The 25,815-nt window shown below is 43.4% G+C and overlaps 1 protein-coding gene across 1 annotated transcript in view; it reads left to right on the top strand.

The window, feature by feature from the left end:
* Window positions 1-25,815, top strand: part of SLIT3 (slit guidance ligand 3) — a 719,057-nt gene that overhangs the window by 497,255 nt on the left and 195,987 nt on the right. The window lies entirely within an intron of this gene.

The raw sequence follows: 25,815 nt of genomic DNA, 5'->3' as shown, positions 1-25,815 counted from the left end.
GCACAGAGTCTTAGCCACTAGTCCACCAGACACACACTTTCTTGTAAAAGTTGAATGAGATTATGAGGGGAAAGGATTTAAGGCAGAGCGTGGCAGAAAGTAGATGCTTAGTACATATTAATATTCTGAACCCTAACCCCCACACATCTTTCCACTTTCATGGATGCAGAGAGATTATTTCACAGTTGTGCTATTGGCCTGCAGGGTTGGAAGGGAAGGGAGGGTTGGAGGGTGTGATTTGGTGGGCTTGGGGATTTTCTCTGATCCAGTATATTGAAGATAAAACCCTTCAATAAGGGATTATAAACAGACCCCATGAGTTGACAAAGGACAATTGAATACAGACTGAGTTCTGTGTAAGGAGCAGCAGGAGGTGGGGGGAACCTGCTCCCTGGAGAACGTGGGCTTCGTCTAAGCTGGTTCTCTCCAGTGGACGCATAGAGGCCCAGAATTAACAATTGTTTTTCATATTTCTGAAAGAAGCAAGAAATTTAGATTTCTGTGTGAAATCATCTGATTCTGGAATGTTGGCATCTAAACACAAAATCTTCTCTAAACACTGAGTGTCCACACTCAGCAGGGCAGAGCACACCACCCGTGGGTCAGACTCAACCGCAGGCTAAAGTCCGGCCCCCTCACCGATGAACTGGCCACAGGACTGGAAGCAAGCAGAAGGTTTTGGCGGTTTGACCTGAAGCCCCGTGTTTTAATAATCTAATCCTTGCTAATGTGCTGGCAGGTTATGGGGCCGTAATTTCTCAAACCAGTTAAAATCCCCCTGTCTTCAAGGGCCCTGAAAGAAGGACTCTGGCGGTGACAATTAAGATGGCTAAAGAGGGACAAATGTGGGAGCATAAACTCCTGACACCATATCGCATGGGCTGTTGCTCATTGCGCTAAGCAGAGCCCTGACTCTGAACTTGAATTTCCCCTTCAGCCACCTCCCATCATGTTTTGAGGCCAAACCCTGTACTCTGCTAGGAAGTGCGTTTGCTGCATCAGGGCATCTCCCTGGCCCGTTCCTGAAGTGAATGCCTTTGCTCTGCTTCTTTCAAAGTCACACCCCAGCAGTCATCTTCACTGAAGCATCCCAAAGCCTCCAAACCTCCTGGGACCAGCGCATTCTTTAGCTTGAGTCATGGTTATTTATTTAGATAGACTGTTTACTCAGTTCACGCACATCTGGCTGTATGCCCCTTCCATCTCCCGTGCCATCTTGACCCTGTCATTGATCCTGTGTGCTCTGAGAAATGACCAGAGCTCACAGATCCTGTAGTCCCTTTGGTTTCTCTAATGCTGACCCACCCTGGAATGTCTCTCCTTTTGTTTTTAAGTGAGCATTGTAAGGTAATACTCATGTTGTTTCAATATAGCCATGTGCAACGTTTCCAAGTGTGGTTTGAAAACCACCTGCTTCTAAATCTCCTGACCTTATTAAGAAAGCAGATTCTGAGCCCTATTAATGGCCGAGTGAGTCAGTTTGCAGTCAAGGCCCAAGAATCTCAATTTTTAATTCACTCTTCAACTAATTCAGTATGTATGAGAGCCACTGACATGCTGAATAAAGTTCTGCACTGAAGTAAAAGAAATTTGGGTTTGAGTCCCAGCTCTCCCTGCTGTCCTGAGCAAGTGGCTGACTTCTCAAGCTTGTTTCATTTTTCATGGAGACTACAGGTAGTACTGGAATTAGGCAATGTCTGTAAAGTAGTGGGGGCTTCCTTGGTGGCTCAGATAGTAAAGAATCTGCCTGCAATGTGGGAGACCCAGGTTCGATCCCTGAGTCAGGAAGATCCCCTGGAGAAGGGAATGGCAATCTGTTCCAGTATTCTTGCCTGGAAAATTCCATGGACAGAAGACCCTGGCAGCTACAGTCCATCAGGTTGCAAAGAATCACTTATGACTGACTGAGTGACCACTTTCGCACTTGTAAAGTAGTGAGCGCACAGAGCAAGCACTTTAAGTGTTAATTATTATTATCTCATTGAATTATAACAACCCAATGAGATTCATGAGGATATCCTTCTTTAAAGATGAACAAATGTACACTCAGCAAGGTTGGGTAGGTAGTTTACCAAGATCACACAGCATTGCTGAAATTTGAACCTGTGTTGCTGCTGCTGCTGCTGCTGCTGCTGCTAAGTCACTTCAGTCGTGTCCGACTCTGTGCGACCCCATAGATGGCAGCCCACCAGGCTCCCCCGTCCCTGGGATTCTCCAGGCAAGAACACTGGAGTGGGTTGCCATTTCCTTCTCCAATGTGTGAAAGTGAAAAGTGAAAGTGAAGTCGCTCAGTCGTGTCTGACTCTTCGAGACCCCATGGACTGCAGCCCACCAGGCTCCTCAGTCCATGGGATTTTCCAGGCAAGAGTACTGGAATGGGGTGCCATTGCCTTCTCCAATGTGACTCAAACTGTTAACTATTCTTGAAACAGCTGTGGGAAATCCATCCAAATTAAATTGACGGTTAGAAGCCTATGGAGGATTAACAGAAGGGGGGGACCTACCCACACATGAGGCTAGGCACGCCTCTGTTGTGATGTTGGACTTTCTCTTTGTGCCTTGAGGATGAGAGAGGCCAGGATTGTGACTTGTATTGACTCCCTTTGTGTCCAATGCCTCAGCCTTTGTTGTCCTTAATTTGCCAACCCATTGGAAAGCTGTGGTTAGAGTTTCCCTATCCTGAGGGCGCATTGGAGTGTTCACTGGAGGACCTGGGAGAGCCTCCTCTGGAGCAAAGCCAGAGAACAAAGCCTCCGTTTCCGTTCTTTTGAGGCTTTTGTTTCCCCAGATAGTGGAGGGTGCAGGGTCTCTGGTTTTCTCTGAAGCCTTTTCCAGTTTCTCGCTATGAACGTCCTACCAGCCGTGGAGAAGTCTGGCCCAGCTTTTGGTTTCTGCTGACTGTGCTGCACCGTGAAACCTGACCCCGGTGGGCTGTGTGAGGGCTGCCGGCTGCCTGAGGCCAGTTTAGCCCACACATCTTGTAGGGAGAAGGAGAAGGGCATCTCCAACAGGAGATGTTGAAATTTGTCGTGCTTCCTCAAGCTTGGTTACTCTGCCAGGATGATATTTCACCTTATGCTGGGCTGGGTGGGAAGGTGAAATTGACTACTTATTTCTGTTTGAGATGAGGAATTAAACTAGTAAAGAATCCATCCAATATATCATAAAGTTTTTTTTAATCAATTACCAAGACATATATGTCCCCATTTAATTAAAAAAATAAAATAGAAGGTACATTTTTCAAAGTATGATTATAGTTTTATATATGTATATATTTGCATGGGAAGTAAAGTCAGAAGGACATAAATCAAGAGGCTATTTTATCTAAGTATAATCTGCCTACCATAAAACGCACCCATTTTAGACTATCATCAAAAAGAACACAAATAACAAATGTTGGTGGGGATGTGGAGAAAAGGGAACCCCTCCTAAACTGTTGGTGGGAATGTAAATTCATGCAGCCAGCATGGAAAACAGTATGGAAGTTTCTCAAAAAGTTAAAAACGGAGCTACCATATGACCCAGCAGTTCCGCTCTGGGTATATATCCCAAAAACAAAGACGCTGATTTGAAAAGATACATGCACCTCAGTGTTCACAGCAGCATTGTTTACAATTGCCAGGATATGGAGGAAACCTAAGTGTCCCTCAACAGATGAATGGGTCAAGATGGGGACTGTGTGTGTACATGTAGACTGCCCAGGTGGCACTAGTGGTAAAGAGCCCCCTCCAGGTAGTCGGGAGATGCAAGAGAGGTGCATTCAATTCCTGGGTCGGGAAGGTCCCTGGAGGAGGGCGTGGCAGCCCGCTCCAGTGTTCTTGCCCTCCAGTATTCATACACTATGTATGTATGTGTATATATATACACAATGTGTGTTTGTATACATACACAATGGAATACTACTCAGCCAGAAAAAGAATGGAAATCTTCCATTTGCATGGATGGACGTGGGAGGCATTATGCTGAGTGAAGTGACTCAGAAAAGGATAAGTATTGTGTGATATCACTTGTGTAGGAATCTAAAAGGGACAACAGACTAGGGAATGTGACAAAACAGAAGCAGACTGGCAGAGAACAAACCTGTGGTTTCCAACGGGGAGACGGGGCCGGGGGGCAACGTAGGGGCGGAAGAGTGGAAAGTGTAAACTTTTGGGTGTAAGATAGGCTCAAGGATATGTCGTGCAACAAGGGGAATATAGCAAATATATTGTAATAACTGCAAATGAAAAGTAACCTTTAAAAGTTTACAAAAATGTTTTAATACAATCAACTATGCATCAATTAAAAAAAATACTAACAAAAGATACACCCATTTAAGCTCTACAGCTCCGCGCGTTCCTGTAAGTACACTGTGGTGTGATCAGCACTCAAAGTGTGCTTTGTGTCTGTAGCCCCAATCCCTCCCCCACCTCAGACTTAGCAACCGCTGGTTTGTTTCCTATCTTTCTGTGTAGTTTCATCATATAAATGGACTCACACAGTGTGCTGTGTATCCAGCTTCTTTCACTCGGCATAATCATTTGAAATTCATCTTGTGTTGACTATCAGTTTTGATTACTAAGTAACACTCCGCGGTGTGGATACATGACGGTGCATTTCTCCATTCCCCTGTTGTCAGGCACTTGGATTGTTTCCAAGTTTCGGTTATTGTGAACCAAGATGCATGGACATTCACTTACATTTTCATCTCTCTTGACTATGTGCCTGAATGGTTTTACTTTTTAGCTTTGTCTGCTCTTTAATATTTCTACAACGAACATCACTTATAAGTGACAGCTACAAAGCCCAGAGAAGAGAAAACCTGCCCTGCTTGCCTTGGTTCAGGGAGTTCACATAAGGCGGTAGAGAAAGCCTTAGCCAATGTATTTGAGCCATGGCCATTTAATGCCAGGCCTGTGCATCCAACTTCTTCCCAGGAAATTTAGATATGATTAGAGAGATTCCTTGAGTGCTTGGTAAGAGTTCATAGGACACTGAACTGGCAAAGGTGTGGGGTAGTATTTTACACTGATGATGAGCGTGTCACTTGGTATAATCCCTCCAACAAGCAATCTGACAGCAGCGATCAAAATTGAAAATACACATACTCCTCAATCCATCTGTTTGAATTTCATGAATTTATTTTAAAGGTAAACTTATGCAAGTCCCCAAAAGATTTATAGGTCAATATCATTTGTATAGGAAATGTCTCAGGAGCCACCTAAAAACCTTTTAGTAGGACTCTGGTTAAATAAATCATGATGTGTCATTCACTGGACTATTGAAGGGTAGTCAAGAGCAATGAGACTGATTTTTTAATTTATGTAATCATTCCTTTATTAATTGACCAAAACTTTTAGTGCTTCCCAAAGGGCCAGACATATGATAAACCATGATGAAAAGAATATTTTAAAAAAGAATATATATATATATGTGTGTGTGTGTGTGTGTATGTATGTATATGTATAAAACTGAATCACTTTGCTATATAGCAGTCATTAACATAACACTGTAAATCAACTATATTTTCATTTTAAAAAATTTAATTAATAAAGAGCCAAACAGAATGATGGGAGCTGTCATACAAGAGAGTCACAGTTTTATTTGGTACACAAAATGTCTTAATTTTTAATATTTAAACAGCTTAATTGTCTAGCCATCTAGGATGCTTCCAGCTAGAAGGAGCTGAACACTAAGTTCACCTCGGCTCAGACCACAGTGGCATTTGTTGGCTCACATATCTGGAGTCCAGAGGCGTGGCAGGCTTCAGGGCTGGTTTAATCTAATGTGCTGTTTCTTGTGATTCTCTAGACCTATAGTATCCAATGGAATGTTCTGTAATAACAGAAATGTTTTATATCAGCACAGAATAATGGTAGCTGCTAGCCATGTATAGCTATTAAACACTTAAAAAGTGCTACTGTAATTTAGGAAATGAGCTTTTAATTTTTTGTCAAGTATAGTTGATTTATGGTTCAGGTATACAACAATGTGGTTCAATTATATGTATATATATATGTGTGTATCAGAGAAGGCAATGGCACCCCACTCCAGTACTCTTGCCTGGAAAATCCCATGGACAGAGGAGCCTGGTAGGCTGTAGTCCATGGGGTGGCTACTAGTTGGACCTGACTGAGCGACTTCACTTTCACTTTTCACTTTCATGCATTGGAGAAGGAAACGGCAACCCACTCCAGTGTTCTTGCCTGGAGAATCCCAGGGACGGGGGAGCCTGGTGGGCTGCCATCTGTGGGGTCACACAGAGTCGGACACGACTGAAGCGACTTAGCAGCATATATGTGTATATATAAGAATATACATATTCTTTTTCCGATTCTTTTCCAAGTTTTTAATTTTTTGTCAAGTATAGTTGATTTACGGTGGTTCAGGTATGCAACAAAGTGATTCAATTACATGCATATGTATATATAAGAATATATATATTCTTTTTCAGATTCTTTTCCATTATAGATTATAACAAGATACTGAATATAGTTCCCAGTGCTACCCAGTAGGTCCATGTTGTTTATCTACTTTATATAGTAGTGTGCATCTGTTAATCCCAAATTCCTAATTTCTCCCTCCCCCACCCCCTTTCCCCTTTGGTAACCATAAATTTGTTTTCAATGTCTGTAAGGAGTCTGGAGGACTACAGTCCATAGGGTCGCAAAAGAGTCAGACACAACTGAAGCAATTGAGCATGCACGCACGCAAGTCTGTTTCTGCTTTGTAAGTAAGTTCATCGTGTCATCTGTCATTTGTGCTTTGGATTTCCCATATAAGTGACACCGTGGCGTCTGTCTCTGTCTTTGCCTGGCTTACTTCGCTTAGTGTGATCATCTCTAGGTCCATCCATAGTGCTACAAATGGCGTTACTCCATTCTTTTTTGTGACTAAGTCGTATTCCATTGTATAAATATGTATACATATACCATATCTTCTTTTTTCATTCATCTGTTGAAGACTGGTCTCTCTATATGATACAGGACAGCATCCAAAGCTGATTCATGAGAACACAAGATGCAGGAAGATCGGTGCAGTTTTTTGCCATGTGTGCTTTTTAAGACAGTATACTTCTATTTTGGAGAAGGAAATAGCAACCCACTCCAGTATTCTTGCCTGAGGAATCCCATGGATAGAGGAGCCTGGCAGGCTACAGTCTGTGAGGTCTCAAGTGTTGAGCACGACTTAGCGACTAAATCGCCACAACCACCATGCTTCTGTTTGTTCTCACAGACTTGTAGATATGTGAAATCTCTGTGGACAAACTTATAGAAAACTCTAAAAGTAATTAATACAAAGTACAGAACTAGAGGGGAGGGGGCGGGAGAGGGTGTTGCTTTTTTCTCTGGACTCTTTGAGACTCTCTGGACTTTCCTTCTCTTGTGCATATATTTACATATCAAAAATATTTCTGTGCCTTAACAAAATCCATCTGATTTCGGCCCAAAGAATGGGAGTACTTCCATTTCATTCAGTTCTCTGGGACAAGATACTAGAGTGTATTTTCCTGAACAAGGACTCACAAGGACTCAGCTGGTCATGCCGCAGGCTGCCTGTCTCTGTCACCGCTGACCCTCCGTAACTGGAAACTGTGATCATTACTATTTGCATAAGTACACCCACATTGACCCATGGTCCTGGCTGCCAGTTTTGAACGAGAGGAATTATTTGTATTCCACTGGCATCTCTGATTGTGGCCTTGACCAGCCCTGAGATATCTTTCAACAACGAATCACCAGCAGCCAACCCCATGACCTTTGGAAAATGAATTTGCCTGCCGTTGGTCCAGCCTCAGTTTTCTTGCCCAAGTAAAATGTCAATTAGATCACTGGCTGAATATCGTTTTTATCTACTTAAGCACATTCAGCTCACAAACCTGAAGATGTTGGCTTGAGTCCTTCTCAAATAAGACTCCACACCCAAATTCACAGTGTGCTCTGTAGGGTCACTGAAATCAACCAGTGCATTGGTTCATCGGGAAGATACAGATATTGAGTTGTTATTCAGTTGTCAGTTTGTGCTGCTCTGAACAGCCTGCATTTAATTCGGGTCTGTGAATGCTCTGGGGCTCGTAACATGGGTGCTTCCTGTGCGGCACTTTTTTCCTTCGTTCCCGGCACACACTGTTGCCCAAGCCAGACAATGAAGAAGATAGAAGCCTGCTTTCTGTTAGATGATCTTTAGGAGTTATAGACAAGAGAGAAATGAATGGGAAGGAGGGCGTGTCTAGGTGCTGGGGATTCAACCCAGCATAACAGAGTCAGACAACCCTGCCAGACAATAAAACCCCAGTTAACGATCATCAATTCCTGGAGTTTTTTGCACTCAAAATTTAAGACATTTCACAGGGGTCCAAGCAAAAGGGGGTTTCCAAAAATTCCCTCAAGCAGGCATTCCCTGCCCCCATTTCCTTTAATCTGCCTTTACTGCCCATGCCTTACTCCAGATATCCCAAGAGATCCCTTGTCCAGCTAGAGAGAAAGAGAACACAAAGGACACAGAGCCAAGATTCGAAACTTTGGCTCTACTCTAGAAACGGTCTTGCTTTATTCTCTCTCAGAAGAGCAGGCCCGTCTCTCCTAGTTTCATCTGCTCAAGCCCACTGAGTGATCCTCTCACTACAGCTCCTGATGCTACTGTTAAAAAACAAAGGCCCATCTTTGCCCTAAACATAAAAACCCCAGCGTTCCCAAGCAAGGAGTTACTGCTTTAAATTTTGAGGGATTTTCTTAGTGCGTGTCCCAGAGGTTGAATGGTTTGAATCAAACGGACTTCTTTACACTTCTCTGGTCATTTAAAAGTGAAGGCTGGTGTTCAGCTTTCTTTTGGGTCCATTGTGAAAAGCTTCCCCAAATCCGCACCTTTCTGGCAATTCAGATGGCCCTTGTGCAGTTTGGACCTGCTGTCAACCAGCATAATCGAGTTGTGGATGTGCGCCTCTCTGCTGGATTATCCGTCACAGGGGACGAGGCATCAGAGTAGACTATCAATCCAAGACTATTTGCTAGAATCAGCTCCTTAATGCAATTAGAGTTCCTAAAATGAATTCCTTTCTTTGCCTATTCTCCTACTGAGACAAGCGTGAGCTGTACTTTTATACTAAGTGATTTGGCTAGCTTTGCCTCGCTACCTGTTGAACAAAGGACTTGGAATTCAGGTGGCTCTACTTAGAGTCAGAAGCGAGAAACAACTTGAAGAAAATACAGTCCATACTTCCCCTTTCAAAAATACAGTGATTATACTATGTATAAAGGTAGATAACCAACAGAGACCTGCTGTATAGCACAGGGACGTCTACTCAGTATTCTGTGATAACCTATATGAGAAAAGAACCTAAAACAGGATGAATATATGTGTATGTGTATAACTGGATCATTTTGCAGTACACCTGAAACTACACAACACTGTAAATCAACTGTACTCCAGTAAAACTGTTTTTTTAATGTGATTAAACTTGTCTAGGATCATTTAGAGAATGCACCTGAGTTGTGGCCCAAACCTGGGTCCCTTAAGCCTATGTCTGGGTGACTGAGTGATAACACAGGGAGGTCAGTGCCTTGAAAGAAACATTCATCGCTCCTCAGAGCTCTCCTGGAAATGCGAGGCACGCCATACCACACAGGGCCACACCAGGAGGCACCAGAGCGGGAGGCGGAAGTGAGAGGGAAGGACCACAGGCTGTACTGAGGATTCCTGGGAAAGCCAAGCAGGACTCTGTAAACAGCTTGGGATCAGCCAGTCTGCATAGTCTCAGGCCTTGGAGCAGAGGGGCTATCTTGTTAGCCTAGCACCAAGTCCTAGGGTGATTTAGGTAGGGGAAATATTGTTTGATCCCTAGGTCAGGAAGATGCCCTGCAGAAGGGAGTGGCAACCCACTCCGGTATTCTTGCCTGGAGAATCCCATGGACAGAGGAGCCTGATGGGCTACGGTCCATGAGGTCACAAGGAGTCCAACATGACTGAGTGACTAACACACTGATGCTGGCTCAGTGTGTGAGAATTAGGTAAAGAAGGTGCTTGGGGATATGGACTCAGGACTATTTGGTTTGTATGTGAAAGATGGGCTCACTGATCAATTGTTTATTATCTGAAGGAATTAACTAGCTCTGGGAGGGGCAGCCTCTCCCTAAAGTCTCAAGACCCCTTAAGATGTCAAGTCATCACAAAATACAGAAAAAACAAAGAACATGAATACACCTCTCAATCACTAGGATTCCTCAGTTCCTACTTACTGTCTCCCCCAGCCACCTCCTTACCACACTTGAAGCCCCAGATAGATTGAAAGAATCAAGCATGTCTGAATTCTAGTGGCACTTCAGACTTGACAATGCAATTTAATCATTTTCTGTCTTAGGTTTTCACTGACTTAGCATATGTCCCTCCTTCCACTCCAAATAGTGTGACCTGAGGGATTCTTGATCAGGTCCGGAGTACACTGCCGAATGCTATCCTACGATTTTAAGTGACTCTTTCTCTCTCTAATCCTCACTTTCCTCTTCTGTTAAAAATGACAGACTTGGACCTGACGATCTCTGAGATTGCTCCCAACACTGATATTCAGTGACTCTACAGTTATAATCACCCAGAGGGCTAGAATCTCCTTCGGCAGGGTTGAAGGCCATAGTAGGGTGTATTGTCCATGACCTAAAAGCAAACAGTGATGCTCGGAAGTTAGGTGAATGGATAGGTAGGTAGGTGGATGTTTCCCAAGAAACCTCAGTGTTACAGTTTATAATCAGGACTCAAAAGAAACTCCAAGGAAGATAGCTCATTAGTACCAAAAGACTGGACATCCCATCCTGTGCCTCCCCCACTTCATCCCACTCCACTCCTGAATGAAACAAGAAGGTCATCTCCTCCTACACACACCCTGACACCTTAGATTCTCTTCTGAAATATGTGGGATGCATAAAATAGCAAATGCTGTCAGATCTCAAGTTGTACAAATACAGAGACAGCATTTTCAGTCTCATTGAAAAGTAGTTGTCAGAAATATGCCATTCATTCAGAGTCTCTAAGTGCCCTGTCAAGCTTTAACTTGATTAAAATTGAAAACCACATCGCTTGAAAACCAAATGCAAAATCGAAATCTCTTTACTCAGTGCTCTTACCGTCCGAAGCCTGGGCTTATGGATTATCCTCCGTTAATTTATGCCATCTTTGTGCCATACATTAATTTTGAATATATTTGTTGAAAATTTCCTGTAGCTTGCATTTATGGTTGTCAAAGGGGCTTTTATCTTGAAAAAAAAATGGTGCTGGTTTTAATTACAATTCTGAATAGCTTCATAACCATCGTGAACCCTGGATTTACATCATCTTTATGACAGCCGCACAATTCCCGCTTTATTGATTTTGTCATTTGCTCCATTACAGTTAATGCAAACCTTTTGTACAGACACAATTCTAGTCCTGCACTCTTCTTGGAGGGGTCCGTAGCACATCATGACCGAAATAGACCCCATCCCTCCACCCCGTTTCCCCCGCGACACTGACCGAAGGAAAACTCAGGACAGGAAATAGCTCTAAAGTGGCGATCCATCACAGACAAACGAAGTGTTAGCTCTGAGTAACCCTACCCAACCCTTCCGCTGATCAGATGGCTTCCGACGCTTCAGTTTTCAGGTCCTGAGAGATGGCGTCCTTCATCGTGGCAGGACTGCTGGGCGCATCCCACCTCCAGTTCCACTTGCCCGCTGTCTAGAGGAGACTCGTCTGTGGCAGGGGTCACCCCTGTTCTACAGTTCACACGTGAATCTCGAACCCCTGAAGCCAGTCTGGCCGAGGGTAACGGAGCCAGAGGACTGGGATGAAAATGCGCTGTGTCCTCTGCCGAGGGTGTGGGTGCCTGGGGCAGGATGTTCAGAACCCAGGATGGGAAGCTGGAACCTGGGATGGTGAATCTGAAAACGAATTTCTTCAGGGGAAAACGAAAAGAATGGAAGGACTTAGGCGACACAGGGAGACGCAGGCTGCTGCGTCTGTGCCGGGCTCGCGCTCCGAGGACAGCGGCAGACGCGGGAGCTCGGCGCTCCGGGCGCCCGATGCGCGACGGGCTGCTTCCCGGGACTTCGTGCACAGAGACGAGCAGGCTCCGCCCGGAGAGTGTGAGAGGCTGGAAAAATAGTACTTTGACCTGGAAGAGAGCATTTTACCCCTCAGGTCCAAATTTCAAGGGCTGTGAGGGAACTAACATTTAGCTAGGATATAAAAACAGAGTGAACTTGCCGGAAAGAGCAGTGCCAGTCCCAAGTTTGTTTCTGGGGGTAAGGATTCCCGTTGTTAATGTACTTTACTGACAAATCCTGGGAAAACCCTAGAAGGCTGGTTCTCTGCCCTGGTTCCTCCCAGCAGCTTCTTGATAAATCTACTCAACTTGATGGTATCACCCCGGGGTGGTTTTCTCCCTTCTGCACTCAGAAGCTGTGTTCCACATTGTATCAGCCCCTGTGAGAAGTGGGTGACTTAGCCTTCGTTTTCTGATGCCACTGAAAAATTATTCAGTGCTTTTCAAAAGTCATTTCTGGGACTTCCTGGTGATCGAGAAGTTAAGACTTGACCTTCCAATGCAGGGGGTGCAGCGGGTTCAGTCCTTGGTTGGGGACCTAAGATCCCACCTGTCTTGCAGCCAAAAAAATGAAAACATAAAACAGAAGTAATATTGTAACAAAATTGAATAAAGACCTTAAAAATGGTCTACATTAAAAAAAAAGTTTTAACAACAACAACAAAAATCACCTCTGTGACTAATGGGAAGAAATACTGTTTCTAAAAGGGTACACTTCAAGGAGAAGAAGCAAAAGGAGCCTAACCCCTTATTGCTAACCCAGAAGCAACCAGAAGCCTGAGAGAGCTGGACTTGTCTTATCTGCAATGTGCTCCACAAATCTCATAGGCACTGTGAGGGCGTCTGAGCTTGGTGGGGTCCCATGAGCAGTTTGGAAGAAGTTGATAGCACGTTTCATTCATATTTGTATTTTTTTCCCCAACCTACTGTTCAGATCTCCAGTGCTTTGAAAGTTTCCTGTCTTAACTGTTCCAGACAGGAAGAAATTCATATTTGCATTCTCAACTTACTGCATTAAAATCAAATCTCATTCCTTGGATAGTATAACAACAAAATAAGGAAGTCTTCTTGTGAGGATCCAGAGGCTGGAATAATATTCTGCAGCCCTGAATGTCTGCTCACGAGGGGCGCATAGCAATCATCTATTTTATGTCTTTGACTGACAGGGAAATTTTAGCCTAGAGAAGTTAGACCACGACTCAGCAAGGTCAGAGATCCTTGTCATCTGCTTCCCAAGCGAATTGTTTTTATTTTCCCCACTAAACCACAGTGTCTTAGATAAAACTGTACTACTGGCAAATGAGAAAAAGAGAATCAGCGTGCCCCCCCCACCCCACCCCACCCAGTACAGTATTTCTTATCTTTAGTTCTGAAGTGGGAGCCATGTCCTTATTTCTTTTTTCAGGAATCAGGAAAGGAATTAGAAACCTCTTTGAGGCTGTGTGTGTATGTGTGTGTGTTCAGTCACTCAGTCGTGTCCAACTCTGCGACCCCGTGGACTGTAAACCACCAGGCTCCTCTGTCTATGGGATTTCCAGGCAAGAATACTGGAGAGGGTTGCCATTTCCTACTCCAAGGGATCTTCCTGACCCAGGGATCGAACCTGCATCTCCCGTGTCTCCTGCGTTGCAGGCGGATTCTTTACCTGCTGAGCCATCAGGCTGGGTATGGCCAGCTAAACGAAACCAGCCACAATAGAAAGTCAGAAACAGTGGCTCCAGACATGGATGCTTGTTGGATAACCTGGCTCTCACCCAAGTACCCAGGTGGGAACCGTCTCACAAGGACCCCTCTGGCTTCCGGCTCTTTCTCTCTTTGGTTTTTCTGGCCTCTTCTTTCTAATCCAAGTTTTTTGGGTTTATTCAGCTCAGTGAGACCAGAGTCCTGTGGGAATTTGGAGCCCAGCAGGCAGGAAGATGACTCACCTTTATCACCTGGCCTCCATCCTTACTCTGCCCACAAACCTCGCCTGGGGGCTCCCACAGCCCACATAGACCAGATGCCCAACCAGGGAAGGTTTTCTACTCTCTCTGCCTCAAAGGAAAGCCAAGGCCTCTTTTCCAGCCTTCTCAGAGAGGGAACCCAGAGAACCAGTCCCAAGAAGGGTGAAAACAAAGTGAGGAACTCGGCTTCTGAAATGCAAGCACAATCTACCGAGTTATCTATGCTGGCTACCCATGGAGAGGAGAGAGCAGTGGTGTGGAAAATACAAAATAGTGGCTAATTCCCCACCATTTTATATTTGCCTTGTGAATAGAGAAGGTGATTTTGGCCCTTTCCATCAAGTTTAGGATCCTCATTCCCTTGCTTAAACCGATTTTATTTTTTCCTAAGTGTAGAGTGACTGGTAGTGTGCCCAAAGCCAGCCAGGAGAGAGTTTTAAAATTTGCTGCAAATAATTCCCCAACCACCCACCCTGCCCCTTGTTTCTTTCCATCTTTCTCATTGCTCTACAAATGCCAAGATGCTTGTTAGCTATATCAAGCCGAATTGGGTTTCCTGCCTGATCATGCCTAATGTAAGACCTGGTCCTGTTTTCCCTGCCTTTCTCTGTGATGTTGTCATAGGAGAATTGCTCTCACAATGGGATGCCCTCATAAAGCTCCTCTTTTTAATTTTTTTGAATGTGAAATTCATATGACATAGAAGTCACCATATTAGAGTATGCGGTTCAGTGGCATTTAGTACACCCGCAATGTTGCACAGCCATCATTTTGATCTACAGCACTCTTCTTATCCCCCCAAAAGGACACCCTGTGCCCATTAAGCAGCCCCTCCAATTCCTCCCTCACCCCCAGTCTCCTGCAGCTGTTAATCTGTTTGCTGTTTCTATAGATTACAGGTTCTGGATATTTCACATAAATGGAATCATGCAACATGGGTCCTTTTTTGTCTGACCCTTTGTTTTCAAGGTTCATCATGTTCTAGTGTGTATCAGGATCCATTCCTTTTCAATGACTGAATCATATTCCATTGTATGGATGTACCACAGTTTGTTTCTTCATTCATCCATTGGCTGTGTTTGAATTGTTTCTGCCTTTGGGCTATTATGAATAATCCTATGAACATTTGTGTACAAATTTTTGTTTGAACACTGTTTTCTGTTCTTTTAAGTATATCCCTCAGAGTAGAGTTGCTGGATCCTTGGGTAATTCTATGTTCAAACTTTTTAGAAACCATCTCTGTCTTTCAGAGTGGCTGTACCATTTTACGTTCCCTCCAGCCACGTAGGAAGGTCCCCATTTCTCCACATCCTTGTCACCACTTGCTTTCCATCTTTTTTGAGTCTAGTTTTCCTAGTGGGTGTAAAGCAGTGTCTCATTGTGACCCCCTAGGGTTTTGCACCAGGTACTTCCTATGTGCCAGGTGCTGTGAAGAAGGTACAGTTGTGAGCAAGACAGATCTTGCCCCTGCTCTCCTGTTGCCAGTGAATCCAGGCATCCATTATTCATTACAAGTCCTAGTTTAGAAAAAGAAGCTGGCCTTTTCCTAGAGTATTTCAGTTCTGTGCATTTACTGAATTGAACGTAGTTATCAGCACTGCCCATGTTGCTGAGTTTTGATGCCCCTTTTTTCAACAGTTAATTACCCAGACCTTGATATCCCCTTACACTGAGCTTACAAGACACATTTTAATTGGCTTCTGCTGCCACAAAGATACCTTTGAGTGATGCCTCGCTAATGGCCACTGACCCCGTACATCTGAGTACATGGCCTGCTGAGGGCTACCTAGTTGTTTCAGGACCTGTGGCTTGTATACCTTTAGAAGGCAGGCCTCACACTGGGGAAGGTCAGGCCCAGGAAAGACTGATTAAAATCTGTGTAATTGGCCACTTGCCTGGAGCAAGGAGAGCCATTTCTCTGGATATGCCTTGCCCCTGCTCAAGAAGCTCTATACCGTGCCATCCTGGTCAGGAAGCTGCCCATCCATCTCAGTAGGTGACCTGGAATGGCAGCAGTCTCCTTAGGGTGGAGGTCCCTCCCCATTATTCCCAGAAACTGGAGCTAAAATCAGCCTGCTTTCCCCAATGCTGCTAAAATTGTCCTGGGACTCCCAGATAATCTAACTCAGACACACACAGGGGAGGTGAGGGGACTGTATTGCCCTCACCTTCCGTCTTCTGGGTCAGAATGCTTGCAAACCAGTGAAAGCAACTGGGACCCAGTGACATGCTAAGACCAACCTGGACATTTCTCACCAGCCTCTTTCTATGCAAAGATGAGTGAGTTAAGTCATAACAGGCTCCCTGTCCCTCCACACTAAAAGTCAGAGAGAGGTAGCATGTCATGTAGGATGAACCCTAAGGCTCCCAGGCAGGAAGACAGGTATGAACCTGACTCTTCAATGCATTAGCTGAGTGGCTTTGAAAATCCTACATAACCTCTCTGAACCTTGGTTTCCTTCTGTGTTTACAGCTAGTCCTACTGATGTGAAATAAGTGATTTAATGGAGGTTTTGGAGAGAGTGGTTCATTTTGCCTGAGTTTGCACAGGAAGGTTTCATAGAGGATGTGAGCTTTGAGGAGGGCCTTGATGGAGGGGAAGGGATTTCCCGAACAGAGGAGAGGGAAAGAACCAGCATGAGTGAGTGCATGGTACTCTTCCCTGGTGCATAGATGAGGTGGGCAGTGCCATGCTAAGAAGTTTGGGCCGTGTACAGAGAAGCAGCTTTGCCTGCAGTCATTGTGGGCGATCGACTGATCTGGATTCAAAGCCAAGCTGAGAGATGGAACTCTTCCTTAGTTGCCTTTTCTGTAAAATTGGAATACTAATGTTGTAAGACCCAACTTAATGAACATATTGAAGATGCTCAGCCCAATACTTAATGCCTAATAAATGTGAATATGTACTCTGTGCAACAATTATTGTGGTTGGATTGTTGTTGTAACAGTTTACAGCATAGGCTATAGGGAGTTGTTTAATATTTGTGTACAAATTAAGGAATATTAAAATGAAGAAATCATACCCCATATATGATGGTATGGATTTCACTAGTTTAGGTGCTCCAGATGTTAGTTGATTGTTTATTAACTGCGAATGGCCACAAAAAAAAAAAAAAAAGGGTTAAATTTTGTAATTGCCCTCCTTAGTGGTTCATGCCTATGGGAGTTGTACATATGGATATCATTGTCCTGGTGAGAGAAAATTTTGTGTTGTCTTCCATGCAGGGTTTTGATGGCTTCTTGTATTTCAGTATCATATCAGCCGGAGAAGTACAAAGAGCATGTGAGTCTGAACTGCTGCCCTCAGTCCAGAAAGAATATATTGAATATCTTAATAATAGATTCTTTGGTCTGGGATGGAAGAAGGGATAAAGAGATAAGCTCAAATCACAGCAGGATCTGAGTAAGATGAACAGGAACTTTTTCTTTAAAAATCTCATAAGAAATTGACCTCAGGCTGCACATCTTCGGAGCTGAAAGAGCCTTTAGAGATTATGTGAGTCAAATTCTTATATTTAATATTATTTATTTCAAAGCAAAGAAAATTAAGCAAGGCCACATTTTCAGAGTGCATACATTTCATCATTTTCATACTGGAAATTTCCTTTCAGGTTAAATGTTATCTCCATTTCACAGAAGAGGAAGTCAAGACTTGGGTGCATGGATGGTGCATAGTCTGTTCAGGCTTCTGTAACAAAAATGTCATAAACTGGGTGGCTTATAAATAGCAGAAGTGTGTTTCTCACAGTTCTACAGGCTGGTAAGTCCCAAATCAAGGTGCCAGCAGATTCTGTGCGAGCTGGGGGCCTGCTTCCTAAATAGCTGTCTTTTTGGTATAAGGTCACACAATGGAAGGGGCAAGGAAGCTTTCTAGGGCTTCTTTTATAAAGACATTTATCCCATCCATGAGGGTTCTGCCTTCATGTCCTAATTACCTCTCAAAGATCCCTCCTCCTAGTCTCTTTGGGGGATAAGCCTCAACGTATGAATTTGGTGGAAGGACACAGTTAGTCTATAGTATTCTGCCCCTGATCCCCCTAAATTCACATCCTTCTCACATGCTAAATACATTCATTCCATCCCAGTAGATTCACACTTAGTCCAGCCTCAACTTAAAAGTCCGAAGTCCAGTGAAAGTGAAAGTCATTCAGTTGTGTCCAGCTCGTTGTGACCCCATGGATGATACAGTCCATGGAATTCTCCAGGCCAGAATACTGGAGTGGGTAGCCTTGCCCTTCTCCAGGGGATCTTCCCAACCCAGGGACTGAACCCAGGTTTACCCTCATTGCAGGCGGATTCTTTACCAGCTAAGCCACCAGGGCAGCCCAAGAATACTGGAGTGGGTAGCCTGTCCCTTCTCCAGTGGATCTTCCCAACCCAGGAATCAAACTGGGCTCTAGAGTCTCCTCTAAATATCACCTAAATCAGATATGGGTGGGACTCGAGCTATTGGGTCATTCTGAGGCAACAGCTGTGACCCTGTGAAATCACGTATATATCTGCTTCCAAAACACAATGGTGGGACAGGTAGAGGACAGATGGTCCCATTCCAAGAGGGAGAAACAGGACAGAAGAAAAGTGTGGCAAGTCCCAAGCAAATCCAAAACCTTGAGACTCAAGGCCCCCTGGGGCTGGTGTGACTCTTGGTATTCACATGCCAGAAATTTACAAGAGCCCTATCTTCCATTTTATGAAAAAGACGCATAGCAAATATTGAGAGTTCCCAGAAGTTAGTAGTTAATATGGGTTGGAATGGTGAATAAATTCAAGAAAGTTTTTTTAATTTCTACATGAGAGAGCCATGTGATTTTTTTAAAAGGGAAACTAAGATCTTTTTGAAGTCTTAGGAAGCCACCCCTGCCCTCCTGTGACGGGGGCCAAGAGATCCTCAACTTCAGCCCAGAGGAGTGCTGCTTAGGACTCCCGTATTTGAATGAAAACCAGCATCCAGTCTGGGCTCCAACACCTGCCTGCCGCCACTTCGGGCTAAGAAGAAATTCTCTGCTCTGGCTGCACTTACCGGTTGTATTCTCGCGGCTGAAATAAGTTTCTCTCTAGAGTCCAAAGGGAAAATTTCCAAAACCCCCACAAGGATGAAAAAAATTTAAAAACTCACTACAGTTTGTACTGGTTGATTTAAAAAAAAGTCAAACACAGAGATGTGGGAGATAACTCTCAGGCCTGTTAACAGAAGCACATTTCATCTTTCCAGGTTCTAACTCCCTTTCCCCTCTGCCAGGGAGGAACCCCGGATGGTTATCACTCAAGAGTGTAACTAAGGAAACCGCAAACCTGCCCCCATCACTATGGAGACAGCCTTTTATTTGTTTGGCCTCTGAGTATTCATGACATCAGCAAGAATGCTTCTTACAGAGAAATTTTATCAATAATTCCTGATGGGCAAAGTTAAGAACCGCATTAGAATGTATCAGCCACTTTGAGGGCCCCCATTAGCCTGGTTGCAGGAGTGTTTAAAGGAGCAGCCCGTTTTACAGTAGCTGCAGGAAGGAGCCTTTTAGAGTTGATGTAACTGAAAGCTGAGTTTGTGAAACAACAGACATTATAAGATTTAAGTAAACTGGTGCTGAGAATAAATGTTCCAACAGAGTCAGCATCAGAGGTTTAATACAGTGCCTGGGACAGAAGAGTTTCCTAGAGCAGTCTCAGAAGTCTCCATACTTAAACAGGGAAGTTCCGGGCAAATGTTGTTAAGTTGCACATCGTAGCTCTAAAGTTCTTTAGTCTTCATATCAGATGGACAGAAGAAAGGCTGGATTTGAAGCATGCCTCAAAACAAAAGAGCTCATTTTACAAACAATAGCCAAACTTCCTCTGTCCCTTGGTCTGAAAGTTGCTTAGAAAGAAAAGAAATTCTCTCATTGTGAATAGGGGGTATCTTCCTTTGATTTGCCCTTTGTCTGTTTGGTTTTTGTTATTGTTTTATTTATCTAGAAAAGCCAGAATTTGTTTCTGAAACGTGTTCAAAATAAACGAGAGCTGAGCATCTTCCCGACAACCATCCTTCCTGCTAAATTAATTTGCAGGGATTTCTAACCACCCACCCCACCCCCTACATTTTTCTGCACAAATTCATTTGCCAAATCCCCAACAAACTGGAAACTGTGTAAACACAGAAGTGGAGTTACTGATATTTCCCAGCGATGTGTAAAACACGCCTTTATTCTCCAAGGTCTGGCATGCTGCTTTGGTGCTAATCCGTCATCTGGGTTTGCATTATTGCAGAGCTTGAGTTCGGGGGCATCTACTGGAGCGGATGCAGTTATTTTCCTGCTGAGAAGTTGCATATGTCAAACAGCAATATGATATCTACTAAATAAAAGGCATTACGCTAGCCGTGTGGCAAAGTATGCATGACGATGCTTGGCAAAACAGATTTATGCTTCAGTTTTTAACTACATTCTAGGCAGAATGTTCTGATCAGAGAGCTTAATTAACCTAAGACTGTGTCCTTGGCAAAGTGGGTTTGGTTGACTGAGGTTTGGGAATGCTGACAATCACCTAATTATCTAAATTACTCTAAATATGACTGATGCAGGCACATTGAATTTCAGAGGTCAATACCACTTACTTTACCTGTTTTATAATATACTTTTGCATTTGTATGTATACAATAGGGAGACAGTACATGTAATTATTATGTAGGAAAAATAGGCATAAAGTTGTCAGTTCTATATATAGGAATCTCTGTGGATACATAAATAATTCATAGATCAGTAAACAAATCTATATGCATGTATTCTTGGGTCTGGTGGACAAGTGTACAAAATGTGCAAAATAATAGATAAACCTCCTTTTGCTCATTTGAGATGTTGTTTTAATGCAGAATTACAGTAGCTCCTTAATGATGAGAGGCAGTGACAATTCATTAGCAGACTGTGGCTTGGATCAAGTGTTCGATTTGCCTACAGAGTGTGACCAGTGTTCAATTATATGAAGTGTCTGCATTTCTTTTGAATGCATTTTTTTTCCTTTTGCCAGTTAAAATAACCTTGAGCTTTATTTTTTTTCTTTTGAAGACCCTAGCCAGCAGAAGACAAATACTTCTATAATATGTTTTTCAATAATGATTTTTTTAGAATGTTAAACTGTCATATGAAACAACCTTCAGAAATGCCACTAGATTTCTTGTTTTCTTCTTAAAGGACAATTGAATCCTGGGGAGAAAAAGAATAGCCAGTCAAAGCTACTTCATGTTTTGTCTTCTGGATTGTTTTTAGAAAACAGGGGTTTCCCAGGGTTTTTCTTTTCTTTTCTTTTCATAGTTGCAAAATTCTATTTCTCCTTGGTGTAGAAAAAGAAATACACTTTGAACATGTATATATTGGACCATATCTATTTCATCAAAAAAAAAATGTAAGTTAGTTTAGTTTTTAGAATTCTCTTATACATTTTAAGATAGTTGAAATGTAAGCACCACAGGTAACCTTCCAGATACTTTCAAAGGGTATCTCACACTTCATTCTCTATCCCAGTCCCTAATACAGTGTGAACATCTAATAATACTCAGTTGCTCTAATAGGATCTTTAACTATAAGTTCATTAGCTGGATTCCGAGACCACAGACTTGCTTTGAATTTCTTATGAGGCTTCCCTTGCGAATTTCGTGCAGAAGTCCTTCCATTTCTTTATTTCACACATTTCATGTAGATAGTTTTGCTTGGAAATTACCAAACTGTTTAACTGCAGAGGGTGCTAAACTTCAGCTACTTTTCCCATTCAGCATCAGAAGGACTGCAGCAACTCTAGCTGCAGTCCTAGAACAAGGCACTGCAGCTGGATTTGAGGCCCAGACCGGCAGTGCCCTGAGGCTAAGTTGAACCATCCCCGGGCTGAGATGCTGGGTCCCCAGAACATCTGGATGAGAGGTGAACATCTGGGTGGGTGTACTCTGGTGTATAGAGTGTAGACACTGCATCTAGATAACTAGTTGGGAATTCTTTTCTTCCAGCTCTCCAAAAACCTGTTTCTGGAGATTTCTACTTTCAAGGTATTCCTCACAGAGTCTCAAATGTATCATTGAAATCATGAAATTTTCTTTCTCCTCTTGTTGTGTGGTGGTGGTGGTTGAGAGATAGATAGATGGTTCAAAATTGTAGTCAGTTTTTTAAAAACCCTTTTAAAAGGATTTGGATATGCTTCTTTTCATTTTTGAGCCACAAAAATATTTTCCATCCTGCTTCAATTATGAAATTTGAAATTGCAATCGAAAGAGATGAATTGTGATAATACTATGCTTACAAATGGGAATTCTTACAAAAGCCCACTCTCCCTGTCTGCTGTTTGTGGAGATTAAGTCCTCACTCATGCTGACTTTCCTTTCTGACTTGTTTATATTCTCAGAGTATAAAAATACAGTAGTCAGAAAGCTCCTCTTGGGGTGTCTGCCTTTAGTTCTTGTCTGAGGATTCCTTTCTAAATGGACTTTGGTATCATGTTAGCAACTCACATTGTTTGCCGAAATTGGAGCTGCCAAGGGAAATTAGAGCAGTTAATTTAATGTCATGAATGTTTGGGGGCTTCTTGCCTGATTCACAGGTGGGAGAGTGTAAATCACATTGAGTATTCTGTATAAAGCAGACGACAGTAAGAGCCGCCTCCATCCGCTGCCTTCCTGCCCCTCATCCTCACTCTGCACCTGTGGAAATCTCCCTTCACCCCAAGCAGACTCCCCAGAAGCTCGCCAGTGGAGATGTGTGAGGCAGAAAGGCCGCCTCTCACCATGGCTCCTGAAGGACCTCTCCATTGTCTTTGCTAGTGATGGGGCCACAGGGCTGCAGCCAGAACCGTGCGGCTTGTGGCTTTGAGCTCAGCCCTGCCACAGTGGCACTGAAAGGACTCTTCTACAACCATAGGTGACAGCTGTGAAGCCCCTGGCACTAGGCTGGGCACTGGGGTCGGTTATTTTGTGTGGCAGGCAGTCAGGGTCCTTAGCAGAGCCAGACTCACCTCTCACTGCTGAGGCAGAAGAGAAAGAGAGCCGCCAGGTGCTTTCAGATGGCCAGGTTCTCAGTGCTCCCATTCCCGGGGTTTCTTTTGCACCTGATTCTTGAGTAAACGGTGTATAGAGGGGATGCTTGGCTTTCTGATTTGTCCTTAAGAGAATCTTTGAATGAGTCTTCAAAGGCACAATATGGACCTTTGACCAGAAAGCTTAGAACACACGTCGGCAGCCTCTGTCCACCCCTGAAAGCAAACTGCTAAGTCAGACGTTTTGTCTTTAGGTCTGTGTGCCTAATTTCACTTCTCTCCCAATACCCACAGAAAGATGCTACATTTGCGTTTATTTCACCTCCCTTCTGTGCTTCAGGACTAAGTTGTGTGTGTCTGAGACGTAGTTTAGAGGGAAAATGACAGCTTGTCGGGACCAAGCATGTATTTACTTTGTTTTAGGGATCTAGCTTATTTGCAGGAAATATACAAATTGATTGCAGATAATTAATGAGCATATCATGAACACTCTGAGGCTCAGTGCCATGCAGATGTGATTGTTGGGAAGTGCATAACTCGGGTTTACATTTGCCTGACAAGACCCTCGCAGGCATTTACCCCGTAGACTTTCAAAATGAACAATACATCTTGGGAAGAACTCTTTACTACCAAGGCGGGGATACTGTTCATCTGTGACTAGAACGAAAGGAGACCATCTAGATTATAATAAATGTCTTCTAGAAAAGCACATTCCAGCATAAATATTTTAAATTTTGATACATTTCATGGCTTCCAAGACACTCCATAAAATATACCCACAGAGATGCTTATATTAAAGTTCAGTTTTCCCCATGACTAATACACAACAAGGTGTCAGCTTTGTGCCACCCGCTGAAAACTATTTAAACAGCATGTAATTGACAGTGTACTAGACATCTCTGCTTTTAGCCTTAAAATGAGCAGGGCCCTCTCAGCAACTCTTGGCCGCCACTGCTCTGTATCCTGAGTGGCAAAACCCTGCTGGGAGACTGAATAGTGGATTTTTTAAATCTTTTGCACATATCCTTTCCTTTCCCTCTACTCTTTCTCATTTCATTCACCCACTTCTCTTTTTCTCTCCTTTCCAAGAGTTTTTTCCTCCCCTGAACGTTACATTCTTTCCATGTAAAATCCTGTACATTTAGAGTATTCTGGTTGGTTTCTGGCACTCTCGTAAAGAAAAGGAATAGAAAACGCTTCCAAAGTCCAGCAAATAAACAATATTCTAATAGCCAGGACCTCTCTAACATGTCTATACAAAAGCAGGTGCGCCACAAACTGCCATCTCTCTGCACTGCCCCAGACTTCCCAATTTGATGATTTAGAGACTTTTCTACTTAGGTGGATGGTACCGTTTTTGCCGAATTCAGCACGTTCATTAAACAGTTTCTTGGAGCCAAATGCCAACTCCACTGCATTTCTGCTTGGTAAGGTTTGGTGGCCTTGTAGCAGGGCAGGAGTTGTTGATTCATCGACCCTTAAACAGATGATAAATCTGGAAGTTGGGCAGTAGTACTAGACTGCCTTAATAGAACTTCTGCGGGGAATCAGTGGCTCCAACACTTACGGGAAATCTACAAAAAGGCCACTCTCTAAACTCTCGTTAAGAAAGGCTCGGGAAGAACCTGGGGTAGCAGGAACTACTCAGAGATGACGCATGAGTCGGCGTCAGCAAGGACTTTGAACGCTAGATGTGGAATTCATCAACTTACGGAGGGGTTCTGCTTCTTGAGACCCCCATTTCTTGCTGCTTCTTTCGTTCTAAATGCCCAGTGTCTTGTATCGTGAGCATCTTTTGAGATGATTCAGTTCCTCATGGGACCGCCGCAGAGCCCGTCTGCTCTGATGCACTCCATCACTTTGATTGTACATATTTCATTCATGTGCATTTATGCAATCCTACATCTAGATATATTTTTTCAATGATAACAGGATTATAATTGTAATTCCACCTTCCTTCAGCAGAGTATAAAATACTCCAAGAGGGCTACCAAAGGCAGCTCTGACATGTCTTCTGCAGAGAGTTGTCTTGGCGCAAGACAAGCTCAAGTTTCACGTGTAAATTCCAGCAGCCGGAGAACCCTCCACCTGAGAGGACTGATGCTGTCTGAGACAAAAGAGAGAAATAAGAATCTAGACAAGAGTTTGTCACTACAGCCGTACTTCTTTCTACTGCTTCTCCTCCAAAGACCGTGGTGTGTTCCACACACAAAATTTAAGACAGTATGGTGATAATCACTATTTTCTGTATAAAACAGTTTTTAATTAAATGAGGTTTTTAATATATATAATAGATGATATTTAAGTTGTGGTGTGGTCGTGATCAATCTCCTGACTTACACATCAGGCATATTTTGATTTGAGATAGCGGTATCTATTTGTTAGCGCTCAACTAGAATAACCTTAGTCCCCAACTGGAATGCATATTAGTCAAGGCGTCTTTTTAAAAGACAGGATTTTCATGCTCAAAAGATGGAAAGGGAAGTAAGAAAAAAAGTCCCAAAATAGGTGCATTTAATTCTCCCCAATTTAAATTTAAGTGGTACATCTTTAAAGCGATAACGATAGTCCTTTTTTTCCCCCCGTCAGGAACGCTTCCATCAATGAGTTTCTTTAATGTCGATGATGCTTGATGCAGTTTGAGGGAATCTGTATTTAGTCAGAGGCTGCTTCAATAGAATGACCTACCAGATGGGCCCCATAACAAAGCACAGAGGCATCAAACCACCACAGACATTTGGTGCTTAGAATAATAAAAAGACTATAAAATTAGATTAGTTGAGTCTAATTTGGAATTGGTATATTCCCCATGCACCCTCACTGCTCTTGGGCAGA

Source organism: Budorcas taxicolor, chromosome 20 (genome assembly GCF_023091745.1).
Source record: "Budorcas taxicolor isolate Tak-1 chromosome 20, Takin1.1, whole genome shotgun sequence".
In the NCBI taxonomy this organism is placed as follows: Eukaryota; Metazoa; Chordata; class Mammalia; order Artiodactyla; family Bovidae; genus Budorcas; species Budorcas taxicolor.
The sequence above is the reverse complement of the archived record's forward strand: the minus strand, read 5'-3'. Positions and strand labels throughout refer to the sequence as shown.